We start from the raw sequence: 12,650 nt of genomic DNA, 5'->3' as shown, positions 1-12,650 counted from the left end.
CATACTATAGCACGCCGTTTTTCATCATTTTTGAGGATTTGAAAAAAATTCAAAATTTCAAAAAACATGGGTTATAGCCCATCGTTTTTTGAAATTTTGATTTTTTTTTAACCTCGTTTTTCATCATTTTTGAACATGGGCTATAGCCCCTACCGTTCGGCATACTATAGCACGCCGTTTTTCATCATTTTTGAGGATTTGAAAAAAATTCAAAATTTCAAAAAACATGGGTTATAGCCCATCGTTTTTTGAAATTTTGATTTTTTTTTTAACCTAGTTTTTCATCATTTTTGAACATGGGCTATAGCCCCTACCGTTCGGCATACTATAGCACGCCGTTTTTCATCATTTTTGAGGATTTTAAAAAAATTCAAAATTTCAAAAACATGGGTTATAGCCCATCGTTTTTTGAAATTTTGAAAAAAAATTAACCTCGTTTTTCATCATTTTTGAACATGGGCTATAGCCCCTACTGTTCGGCATACTATAGCACACCGTTTTTCATAATTTTTGAGGATTAGAAAAAATTTCAAAATTTCAAAAAACATGGGTTATAGCCCATCGTTTTTTTAAATTTTGAAAAAAAGATTTAACCTCGTTTTTCATCATTTTTGAACATGGGCTATAGCCCCTACCGTACGGCATACTATAGCACGCCGTTTTTCATCATTTTTGAGGATTTGAAAACATTTCAAAATTTCAAAAAACATGCGTTATAGCCCATCGTTTTTTGAAATTTAGATTTTTTTTTAACCTCATTTTTTATCATTTTGGAACATGGGCTATAGCCCCTAACGTACCGCATACTATAGCACGCCGTTTTTCATCATTTTTGAGGATTTGAAAAAAATTCAAAATAAAAAAAAACATGGGTTATAGCCCATCGTTTTTTGAAATTTTGAAAAAAAGATTTAACCTCGTTTTTCATCATTTTTGAACATGGGCTATAGCCCCTACCGTACGGCATACTATAGCACGCCGTTTTTCATCATTTTTGAGGATTTGAAAAAAAATATCAAAATTTCAAAAAACATGGGTTATAGCCCATCGTTTTTAGAAATTTTGAAAAAAAAAATTAACCTAGTTTTTCATCATTTTTGAACATGGGCTATAGCCCCTACCGTACGGCATACTATAGCACGCCGTTTTTCATCATTTTTGAGGATTTGAAAAAAAAAAAAATAATCAAAAAACATGGGTTATAGCCCATCGTTTTTTTAAATTTTGAAAAAAAGATTTAACCTCGTTTTTCATCATTTTTGAACATGGGCTATAGCCCCTACCGTACGGCATACTATAGCACGCCGTTTTTCATCATTTTTGAGGATTTGAAAACATTTCAAAATTTCAAAAAACATGCGTTATAGCCCATCGTTTTTTGAAATTTAGATTTTTTTTTAACCTCATTTTTTATCATTTTGGAACATGGGCTATAGCCCCTAACGTACCGCATACTATAGCACGCCGTTTTTCATCATTTTTGAGGATTTGAAAAAAATTCAAAATAAAAAAAAACATGGGTTATAGCCCATCGTTTTTTGAAATTTTGAAAAAAAAGATTAACCTCGTTTTTCATCATTTTTGAACATGGGCTATAGCCCCTACCGTTCGGCATACTATAGCACGCCGTTTTTCATCATTTTTGAGGATTTGAAAAAAATTCAAAATTTCAAAAAACATGGGTTATAGCCCATCGTTTTTAGAAATTTTGAAAAAAAAAATTAACCTAGTTTTTCATCATTTTTGAACATGGGCTATAGCCCCTACCGTACGGCATACTATAGCACGCCGTTTTTCATCATTTTTGAGGATTTGAAAAAAAAAAAAAAAATCAAAAAACATGGGTTATAGCCCATCGTTTTTTGAAATTTTGATTTTTTTTTTAACCTAGTTTTTCATCATTTTTGAACATGGGCTATAGCCCCTACCGTTCGGCATACTATAGCACGCCGTTTTTCATCATTTTTGAGGATTTTAAAAAAATTCAAAATTTCAAAAACATGGGTTATAGCCCATCGTTTTTTGAAATTTTGAAAAAAAAGATTAACCTCGTTTTTCATCATTTTTGAACATGGGCTATAGCCCCTACCGTTCGGCATACTATAGCACGCCGTTTTTCATCATTTTTGAGGATTTGAAAAAAATTCAAAATTTCAAAAAACATGGGTTATAGCCCATCGTTTTTTGAAATTTTGATTTTTTTTTAACCTCGTTTTTCATCATTTTTGAACATGGGCTATAGCCCCTACCGTTCGGCATACTATAGCACGCCGTTTTTCATCATTTTTGAGGATTTGAAAAAAATTCAAAATTTCAAAAAACATGGGTTATAGCCCATCGTTTTTTGAAATTTAGATTTTTTTTTTAAACTAGTTTTTCATCATTTTTGAACATGGGCTATAGCCCCTACCGTTCGGCATACTATAGCACGCCGTTTTTCATCATTTTTGAGGATTTTAAAAAAATTCAAAATTTCAAAAACATGGGTTATAGCCCATCGTTTTTTGAAATTTTGAAAAAAAATTAACCTCGTTTTTCATCATTTTTGAACATGGGCTATAGCCCCTACTGTTCGGCATACTATAGCACACCGTTTTTCATAATTTTTGAGGATTAGAAAAAATTTCAAAATTTCAAAAAACATGGGTTATAGCCCATCGTTTTTTTAAATTTTGAAAAAAAGATTTAACCTCGTTTTTCATCATTTTTGAACATGGGCTATAGCCCCTACCGTACGGCATACTATAGCACGCCGTTTTTCATCATTTTTGAGGATTTGAAAACATTTCAAAATTTCAAAAAACATGCGTTATAGCCCATCGTTTTTTGAAATTTAGATTTTTTTTTAACCTCATTTTTTATCATTTTGGAACATGGGCTATAGCCCCTAACGTACCGCATACTATAGCACGCCGTTTTTCATCATTTTTGAGGATTTGAAAAAAATTCAAAATTAAAAAAAACATGGGTTATAGCCCATCGTTTTTTGAAATTTTGAAAAAAAGATTTAACCTCGTTTTTCATCATTTTTGAACATGGGCTATAGCCCCTACCGTACGGCATACTATAGCACGCCGTTTTTCATCATTTTTGAGGATTTGAAAAAAAAAAATCAAAATTTCAAAAAACATGGGTTATAGCCCATCGTTTTTAGAAATTTTGAAAAAAAAAATTAACCTAGTTTTTCATCATTTTTGAACATGGGCTATAGCCCCTACCGTACGGCATACTATAGCACGCCGTTTTTCATCATTTTTGAGGATTTGAAAAAAAAAAAAAAAAATCAAAAAACATGGGTTATAGCCCATCGTTTTTTGAAATTTTGATTTTTTTTTTAACCTAGTTTTTCATCATTTTTGAACATGGGCTATAGCCCCTACCGTTCGGCATACTATAGCACGCCGTTTTTCATCATTTTTGAGGATTTTAAAAAAATTCAAAATTTCAAAAACATGGGTTATAGCCCATCGTTTTTTGAAATTTTGAAAAAAAAGATTAACCTCGTTTTTCATCATTTTTGAACATGGGCTATAGCCCCTACCGTTCGGCATACTATAGCACGCCGTTTTTCATCATTTTTGAGGATTCGAAAAAAAATCAAAATTTCAAAAAACATGGGTTATAGCCCATCGTTTTTTGAAATTTTGGGAAAAAAAATTACCTCGTTTTTCATCATTTTTGAACATGGGCTATAGTCCCTACCCTACGGCATACTATAGCACGCCGTTTTTCATCATTTTTGAGGATTTGAAAAAAATTCAAAATTTCAAAAAACATGGGTTATAGCCCATCGTTTTTTGAAATTTTGATTTTTTTTTAACCTCGTTTTTCATCATTTTTGAACATGGGCTATAGCCCCTACCGTTCGGCATACTATAGCACGCCGTTTTTCATCATTTTTGAGGATTTGAAAAAAATTCAAAATTTCAAAAAACATGGGTTATAGCCCATCGTTTTTTGAAATTTTGATTTTTTTTTTAACCTCGTTTTTCATCATTTTTGAACATGGGCTATAGCCCCTACCGTTCGGCATACTATAGCACGCCGTTTTTCATCATTTTTGAGGATTTTAAAAAAATTCAAAATTTCAAAAACATGGGTTATAGCCCATCGTTTTTTGAAATTTTGAAAAAAAATTAACCTCGTTTTTCATCATTTTTGAACATGGGCTATAGCCCCTACTGTTCGGCATACTATAGCACACCGTTTTTCATAATTTTTGAGGATTAGAAAAAATTTCAAAATTTCAAAAAACATGGGTTATAGCGTTATAGCCCATCGTTTTTTGAAATTTAGATTTTTTTTTAACCTCATTTTTTATCATTTTGGAACATGGGCTATAGCCCCTAACGTACCGCATACTATAGCACGCCGTTTTTCATCATTTTTGAGGATTTGAAAAAAATTCAAAATTAAAAAAAACATGGGTTATAGCCCATCGTTTTTTGAAATTTTGAAAAAAAGATTTAACCTCGTTTTTCATCATTTTTGAACATGGGCTATAGCCCCTACCGTACGGCATACTATAGCACGCCGTTTTTCATCATTTTTGAGGATTTGAAAAAAAAAATCAAAATTTCAAAAAACATGGGTTATAGCCCATCGTTTTTAGAAATTTTGAAAAAAAAAATTAACCTAGTTTTTCATCATTTTTGAACATGGGCTATAGCCCCTACCGTACGGCATACTATAGCACGCCGTTTTTCATCATTTTTGAGGATTTGAAAAAAAAAAAAAAAATCAAAAAACATGGGTTATAGCCCATCGTTTTTTGAAATTTTGATTTTTTTTTTAACCTAGTTTTTCATCATTTTTGAACATGGGCTATAGCCCCTACCGTTCGGCATACTATAGCACGCCGTTTTTCATCATTTTTGAGGATTTTAAAAAAATTCAAAATTTCAAAAACATGGGTTATAGCCCATCGTTTTTTGAAATTTTGAAAAAAAATTAACCTCGTTTTTCATCATTTTTGAACATGGGCTATAGCCCCTACTGTTCGGCATACTATAGCACACCGTTTTTCATAATTTTTGAGGATTAGAAAAAATTTCAAAATTTCAAAAAACATGGGTTATAGCCCATCGTTTTTTTAAATTTTGAAAAAAAGATTTAACCTCGTTTTTCATCATTTTTGAACATGGGCTATAGCCCCTACCGTACGGCATACTATAGCACGCCGTTTTTCATCATTTTTGAGGATTTGAAAACATTTCAAAATTTCAAAAAACATGGGTTATAGCCCATCGTTTTTTGAAATTTAGATTTTTTTTTAACCTCATTTTTTATCATTTTGGAACATGGGCTATAGCCCCTAACGTACCGCATACTATAGCACGCCGTTTTTCATCATTTTTGAGGATTTGAAAAAAATTCAAAATTAAAAAAAACATGGGTTATAGCCCATCGTTTTTTGAAATTTTGAAAAAAAGATTTAACCTCGTTTTTCATCATTTTTGAACATGGGCTATAGCCCCTACCGTACGGCATACTATAGCACGCCGTTTTTCATCATTTTTGAGGATTTGAAAAAAAAAATCAAAATTTCAAAAAACATGGGTTATAGCCCATCGTTTTTTGAAATTTTGAAAAAAAAAATTAACCTAGTTTTTCATCATTTTTGAACATGGGCTATAGCCCCTACCGTACGGCATACTATAGCACGCCGTTTTTCATCATTTTTGAGGATTTGAAAAAAAAAATATATATCAAAAAACATGGGTTATAGCCCATCGTTTTTTGAAATTTTGAAAAAAGAATTTAACCTCGTTTTTCATCATTTTTGAACATGGGCTATAGCCCCTACCGTACGGCATACTATAGCACGCCATTTTTCAACATTTTTGACGATTTGAAAAAAATTAAAAATTTCAAAAACCATGGGTTATAGCCCATCGTTTTTTTAAATTTTGAAAAAAAAAATTACCTCGTTTTTCATCATTTTTGAACATGGGCTATAGCCCCTACCGTTCGGCATACTATAGCACGCCGTTTTTCATCATTTTTGAGGATTTGAAAACATTTCAAAATTTCAAAAAACATGGGTTACAGCCCATCGTTTTTTGAAATTTTGAAAAAAGAATTAACCTCATTTTTCATCATTTTTGAACATGGGCTATAGCCCCTACCGTTCGGCATACTATAGCACGCCGTTTTTCATCATTTTTGAGGATTTGAAAAAAATTCAAAATTTTAAAAAACATGGGTTATAGCCCATCGTTTTTTGAAATTTTGAAAAAAAAAATGACCTCGTTTTTCATCATTTTTGAACATGGGCTATAGCCCCTACCGTTCGGCATACTATAGCACGCCGTTTTTCATCATTTTTGAGGATTTGAAAACATTTCAAAATTTCAAAAAACATGGGTTACAGCCCATCGTTTTTTGAAATTTTGAAAAAAAAATTAACCTCATTTTTCATCATTTTTGAACATGGGCTATAGCCCCTACCGTTCGGCATACTATAGCACGCCGTTTTTCATCATTTTTGAGGATTTGAAAAAAATTCAAAATTTCTAAAAACATGGGTTATAGCCCATCGTTTTTTGAAAATTTGATTTTTTTTTTAACCTCGTTTTTCATCATTTTTGAACATGGGCTATAGCCCCTACCGTTCGGCATACTATAGCACGCCGTTTTTCATAATTTTTGAGGATTTGAAAAAAAATCAAAATTTTAAAAAACATGGGTTATAGCCCATCGTTTTTTGAAATTTTGAAAAAAGAATTAGCCTCGTTTTTCGTCATTTTTGAACATGGGCTATAGCCCCTACCGTTCGGCATACTATAGCACAGCGTTTTTCATCATTTTTGAGGATTTGAAAAAAATTCAAAATTTCAAAAAACATGGGTTATAGCCCATCGTTTTTTTTAATTTTGAAAAAAAAAATTAACCTCGTTTTTCATCATTTTTGAACATGGGCTATAGTCCCTACCCTACGGCATACTATAGCACGCCATTTTTCATCATTTTTGAGGATTTGAAAAAATTTCAAAATTTCAAAAAACATGGGTTATAGCCCATCGTTTTTTGAAGTTTTGATTTTTTTTTAACCTCGTTTTTCATCATTTTTGAACATGGGCTATAGCCCCTACCGTTCGGCATACTATAGCACGCCGTTTTTCATCATTTTTGAGGATTTGAAAAAAAATCAAAATTTCAAAAAACATGGGTTATAGCCCATCGTTTTTTGAAAATTTGAATTTTTTTTTAACCTCATTTTTCATCATTTTTGAACATGGGCTATAGCCCCTACCGTTCGGCATACTATAGCACGCCGTTTTTCATCATTTTTGAGGATTTGAAAAAAATTCAAAATTTCAAAAAACATGGGTTATAGCCCATCGTTTTTTGAAATTTTGATTTTTTTTAACCTCGTTTTTCATCATTTTGGAACATGGGCTATAGCCCCTACCGTACGGCATACTATAGCACGCCGTTTTTCATCATTTTTGAGGATTTGAAAAAAATTCAAAATTAAAAAAAACATGGGTTATAGCCCATCGTTTTTTGAAATTTTGAAAAAAAGATTTAACCTCGTTTTTCATCATTTTTGAACATGGGCTATAGCCCCTACCGTTCGGCATACTATAGCACGCCGTTTTTCATCATTTTTGAGGATTTGAAAACATTTCAAAATTTCAAAAAACATGGGTTATAGCCCATCGTTTTTTTAAATTTTGAAAAAAAGATTTTACCTCGTTTTTCATCATTTTTGAACATGGGCTATAGCCCCTACCGTTCGGCATACTATAGCACGCCGTTTTTCATCATTTTTGAGGATTTGAAAAAAATTCAAAATTTAGAAAAACATGGGTTATAGCCCATCGTTTTTTGAAATTTTGAAAAAAAAAATAACCTCGTTTTTCATCATTTTTGAACATGGGCTATAGCCCCTACCGTTCGGCATACTATAGCACGCCGTTTTTCATCATTTTTGAGGATTCGAAAAAAATTCAAAATTTCAAAAAACATGGGTTATAGCCCATCGTTTTTTGAAATTTTGGAAAAAAAAATTACCTCGTTTTTCATCATTTTTGAACATGGGCTATAGTCCCTACCCTACGGCATACTATAGCACGCCGTTTTTCATCATTTTTGAGGATTTGAAAAAATTTCAAAATTTCAAAAAACATGGGTTATAGCCCATCGTTTTTTGAATTTTTTTTTTTTTTTTTAACCTCGTTTTTCATCATTTTTGAACATGGGCTATAGCCCCTACCGTTCGGCATACTATAGCACGCCGTTTTTCATCATTTTTGAGGATTTGAAAAAATTTCAAAATTTCAAAAAACATGGGTTATAGCCCATCGTTTTTTGAAATTTTGAAAAAAAAATTAACATCGTTTTTCATCATTTTTGAACATGGGCTATAGCCCCTACCGTTCGGCATACTATAGCACACCGTTTTTCATCATTTTTGAGGATTTGAAAAAAATTCAAAATTTAGAAAAACATGGGTTATAGCCCATCGTTTTTTGAAATTTTGAAAAAAAAAATAACCTCGTTTTTCATCATTTTTGAACATGGGCTATAGCCCCTACCGTTCGGCATACTATAGCACGCCGTTTTTCATCATTTTTGAGGATTCGAAAAAAATTCAAAATTTCAAAAAACATGGGTTATAGCCCATCGTTTTTTGAAATTTTGGAAAAAAAAATTACCTCGTTTTTCATCATTTTTGAACATGGGCTATAGTCCCTACCCTACGGCATACTATAGCACGCCGTTTTTCATCATTTTTGAGGATTTGAAAAAATTTCAAAATTTCAAAAAACATGGGTTATAGCCCATCGTTTTTTGATTTTTTTTTTTTTTTTTTAACCTCGTTTTTCATCATTTTTGAACATGGGCTATAGCCCCTACCGTTCGGCATACTATAGCACGCCGTTTTTCATCATTTTTGAGGATTTGAAAAAATTTCAAAATTTCAAAAAACATGGGTTATAGCCCATCGTTTTTTGACATTTTGAAAAAAAAATTAACATCGTTTTTCATCATTTTTGAACATGGGCTATAGCCCCTACCGTTCGGCATACTATAGCACACCGTTTTTCATCATTTTTGAGGATTAGGAAAAAATTCAAAATTTCAAAAAACATGGGTTATAGCCCATCGTTTTTTGAAATTTAGATTTTTTTTTTAACCTAGTTTTTCATCATTTTTGAACATGGGCTATAGCCCCTACCGTTCGGCATACTATAGCACGCCGTTTTTCATCATTTTTGAGGATTTGAAAAAAATTCAAAATTTCAAAAACATGGGTTATAGCCCATCGTTTTTTGAAATTTAAAAAAAAAAATTAACCTCGTTTTTCATCATTTTTGAACATGGGCTATAGCCCCTACTGTTCGGCATACTATAGCACACCGTTTTTCATATTTGTTGAGGATTAGAAAAAAATTCAAAATTTCAAAAAACATGGGTTATAGCCCATCGTTTTTTGAAATTTTGAAAAAAAGATTTAACCTCGTTTTTCATCATTTTGGAACATGGGCTATAGCCCCTACCGTACGGCATACTATAGCACGCCGTTTTTCATCATTTTTGAGGATTTGAAAAAAATTCAAAAAAAAAAAAAAACATGGGTTATAGCCCATCGTTTTTTGAAATTTTGAAAAAAAGATTTAACCTCGTTTTTCATCATTTTTGAACATGGGCTATAGCCCCTACCGTTCGGCATACTATAGCACGCCGTTTTTCATCATTTTTGAGGATTTGAAAACATTTCAAAATTTCAAAAAACATGGGTTATAGCCCATCGTTTTTTAAAATTTTGAAAAAAAGATTTAACCTCGTTTTTCATCATTTTTGAACATGGGCTATAGCCCCTACCGTTCAGCATACTATAACACGCCGTTTTTCATCATTTTTGAGGATTTTAAAAAAATTCAAAATTTAAAAAAACATGGGTTATAGCCCATCGTTTTTTGAAATTTTGAAAAAAAAAATTAACCTCGTTTTTCATCATTTTTGAACATGGGCTATAGCCCCTACCGTTCGGCATACTATAGCACGCCGTTTTTCATCATTTTTGAGGATTCAAAAAAAATTCAAAATTTCAAAAAACATGGGTTATAGCCCATCGTTTTTTGAAATTTTGGAAAAAAAAAATTACCTCGTTTTTCATCATTTTTGAACATGGGCTATAGTCCCTACCCTACGGCATACTATAGCACGCCGTTTTTCATCATTTTTGAGGATTTGAAAAAAATTCAAAATTTCAAAAAACATGGGTTATAGCCCATCGTTTTTTGAAATTTTGATTTTTTTTTAACCTCGTTTTTCATCATTTTTGAACATGGGCTATAGCCCCTACCGTTCGGCATACTATAGCACGCCGTTTTTCATCCTTTTTGAGGATTTGAAAAAATTTCAAAATTTCAAAAAACATGGGTATTAGCCCATCGTTTTTTGAAATTTTGAAAAAAAATTAACATCGTTTTTCATCATTTTTGAACATGGGCTATAGCCCCTACCGTTCGGCATACTATAGCACACCGTTTTTCATCATTTTTGAGGATTAGAAAAAAATTCAAAATTTCAAAAAACATGGGTTATAGCCCATCGTTTTTTGAAATTTTGATTTTTTTTTTAACCTAGTTTTTCATCATTTTTGAACATGGGCTATAGCCCCTACCGTTCGGCATACTATAGCACGCCGTTTTTCATCATTTTTGAGGATTTGAAAAAAATTCAAAATTTCAAAAACATGGGTTATAGCCCATCGTTTTTTGAAATTAAAAAAAAAAAATTAACCTCGTTTTTCATCATTTTTGAACATGGGCTATAGCCCCTACTGTTCGGCATACTATAGCACACCGTTTTTCATAATTTTTGAGGATTAGAAAAAATTTCAAAATTTCAAAAAACATGGGTTATAGCCCATCGTTTTTTGAAATTTTGAAAAAAAGATTTAACCTCGTTTTTCATCATTTTGGAACATGGGCTATAGCCCCTACCGTACGGCATACTATAGCACGCCGTTTTTCATCATTTTTGAGGATTTGAAAAAAATTCAAAATTAAAAAAAACATGGGTTATAGCCCATCGTTTTTTGAAATTTTGAAAAAAAGATTTAACCTCGTTTTTCATCATTTTTGAACATGGGCTATAGCCCCTACCGTACGGCATACTATAGCACGCCGTTTTTCATCATTTTTGAGGATTTGAAAAAAAAAAAATATATCAAAAAACATGGGTTATAGCCCATCGTTTTTTGAAATTTTGAAAAAAGAATTTAACCTCGTTTTTCATCATTTTTGAACATGGGCTATAGCCCCTACCGTACGGCATACTATAGCACGCCATTTTTCAACATTTTTGACGATTTGAAAAAAAATAAAAATTTCAAAAACCATGGGTTATAGCCCATCGTTTTTTTAAATTTTGAAAAAAAAAATTACCTCGTTTTTCATCATTTTTGAACATGGGCTATAGCCCCTACCGTTCGGCATACTATAGCACGCCGTTTTTCATCATTTTTGAGGATTTGAAAACATTTCAAAATTTCAAAAAACATGGGTTACAGCCCATCGTTTTTTGAAATTTTGAAAAAAGAATTAACCTCATTTTTCATCATTTTTGAACATGGGCTATAGCCCCTACCGTTCGGCATACTATAGCACGCCGTTTTTCATCATTTTTGAGGATTTGAAAAAAATTCAAAATTTTAAAAAACATGGGTTATAGCCCATCGTTTTTTGAAATTTTGAAAAAAAAAATGACCTCGTTTTTCATCATTTTTGAACATGGGCTATAGCCCCTACCGTTCGGCATACTATAGCACGCCGTTTTTCATCATTTTTGAGGATTTGAAAACATTTCAAAATTTCAAAAAACATGGGTTACAGCCCATCGTTTTTTGAAATTTTGAAAAAAAAATTAACCTCATTTTTCATCATTTTTGAACATGGGCTATAGCCCCTACCGTTCGGCATACTATAGCACGCCGTTTTTCATCATTTTTGAGGATTTGAAAAAAATTCAAAATTTCTAAAAACATGGGTTATAGCCCATCGTTTTTTGAAAATTTGATTTTTTTTTTAACCTCGTTTTTCATCATTTTTGAACATGGGCTATAGCCCCTACCGTTCGGCATACTATAGCACGCCGTTTTTCATAATTTTTGAGGATTTGAAAAAAAATCAAAATTTTAAAAAACATGGGTTATAGCCCATCGTTTTTTGAAATTTTGAAAAAAGAATTAGCCTCGTTTTTCGTCATTTTTGAACATGGGCTATAGCCCCTACCGTTCGGCATACTATAGCACAGCGTTTTTCATCATTTTTGAGGATTTGAAAAAAATTCAAAATTTCAAAAAACATGGGTTATAGCCCATCGTTTTTTTTAATTTTGAAAAAAAAAATTAACCTCGTTTTTCATCATTTTTGAACATGGGCTATAGTCCCTACCCTACGGCATACTATAGCACGCCATTTTTCATCATTTTTGAGGATTTGAAAAAATTTCAAAATTTCAAAAAACATGGGTTATAGCCCATCGTTTTTTGAAGTTTTGATTTTTTTTTAACCTCGTTTTTCATCATTTTTGAACATGGGCTATAGCCCCTACCGTTCGGCATACTATAGCACGCCGTTTTTCATCATTTTTGAGGATTTGAAAAAAAATCAAAATTTCAAAAAACATGG

This window comes from Protomyctophum parallelum (genome assembly GCF_964188405.1).
Source record: "Protomyctophum parallelum genome assembly, chromosome: 3".
Lineage (NCBI taxonomy): Eukaryota > Metazoa > Chordata > Actinopteri > Myctophiformes > Myctophidae > Protomyctophum > Protomyctophum parallelum.
The sequence above is the reverse complement of the archived record's forward strand: the minus strand, read 5'-3'. Positions refer to the sequence as shown.